Genomic DNA, 1,762 nt, shown 5'->3' with positions numbered 1-1,762 from the left:
GTGGGAGATGACCCGTGACAAGCAGCTAAGTAGAATGATGGTGTTGTTGCTGCTGCTTCGAACGTTACAGTAGTTTGTAATTTGTTGCATATAAGTGCTGATTTTGGGTGGCTTTTTTTGCCTTTTTTATTCGGGTATTTTATGGACTATATAGTGTAATCATTGATTGGTTTTGCCTTTTATGGTTATCAAGTAGTATTTCATTTTTACCAAGGGATGGCAGTAACACGCCGGTTGTTATTTTCACCTGAATTTATCTTATCTAAACTTATATAGAGTTGTAATTAATCTGAACTCAATAGAACTAAATTTGTACATAAATGATCCTAATCTTTGTGAGTTTTATTAGTTTTGCTTAACTTAACTTAATGATCCTTTTGGTATGTTAAATTATTGATTCACAATACAAATGCACATCACATTTAATTTAAAGCTAAATCATTCATGAAAGGAAATAAGTTAATATCTCGTAAATCTGTGATTAATTTGTAAACAAATTATGATTTTTTCCGTGAATGAAAATAAGAAGAATGTTATTGCTCCGTAATAAACAACGTGACTTAGGCTGTATTCTATTCATCACGCTATTCATCATGATTTGCTTGAGCCGTTGAGCTTATCTTACTTAGGCTTGTCAATTATTTCATTTTGATATAGAGCTGGTAATATTATCTCATTGGTTATTATCTTCACCCAAATTTATCTTGTCCGAACTTATATAAAGTAGTAACTTATATGAACTTTACATAAGTAATTAACACTTTGAATAAATGACTCTAATTAATTAAAAATTGAGCGGATTTTTGCTTCAAAAAAAATAAAATAAAATTGAGTGGATTTAATTATTATTTTTGCTTAGCTTTACTTATTATAAACCTTCTGATACATTGAATTATTGAACCATAAATATAAATGCATATCCACCAAGCATAGCTTGGTTTAGTGGTAAGGTTTGTATCTCACAACTATAAGGGGCCGTTTGGTTTGGGGTATTCAACAAAGAGAATGGGAATTGACGGGAATCATTCCCTTTGTACTGTTGTTATTTGTTAGGCCACTTTTCCAATCTCCTTTACCCCCTTCATTCCCCCAAATCCCTCTAAGTTCATTCCCCACCCCCCTTATCCTTTTCCATTCCCTTTCCTTAGCCAGCATTACACCACCGTACCTACACCAGCCACCACCCTTCTACCTTACCCCCACCGCACAACCACCACCCAGCCACCTCACCTCTTTTCCCCCGGCCATCGCCGTCCCTTCTCCGCCACTCGCCGACCTCCGGTAAGCTCGCACCTCACTCGAAAATCTTCCCCAACCCCTCGTCGGAACTCACTGCCCCTGTTTGCACCTCCCTCACCCCTTGCCAGAGGTTGTCACACCTCCCCCATCCCTCGAAAACCTTCCCCGACCACTCGTCAGCCATCGCTTCCCCTGTTTCGATTGAGCAAAGTTTGAATAGAAGAAAAATGAGAATTTGTTGGATTTCTTAATTGGGGTTTTCTGGGATTTGGAGGTAATTGATGAGGAATAATTAGGGTTTATGAGCTTGGAATTGACGGCAATGGCTGGTTCAGAGGAGAAGGAAAGGTGAAAGGGATTAGGGGAAGGTTTTCCGGGGATGGGGAGATATTTTCGGGGCAGGGGAGGTGCGACGAGCTCCGGGGGATTCCGACAAGGTGATGGCTTGGCGGTGGGGTGGCTGGAGAAGTGAGAAAGTGAAGGAAAAAGGCGTGTGTGGTGGTGTTGGTGGTGGGGGTGATTC

Source organism: Chenopodium quinoa, unplaced genomic scaffold (assembly GCF_001683475.1).
Source record: "Chenopodium quinoa cultivar QQ74 unplaced genomic scaffold, ASM168347v1, whole genome shotgun sequence".
NCBI lineage: Eukaryota > Viridiplantae > Streptophyta > Magnoliopsida > Caryophyllales > Amaranthaceae > Chenopodium > Chenopodium quinoa.
The sequence above is the reverse complement of the archived record's forward strand: the minus strand, read 5'-3'. Positions refer to the sequence as shown.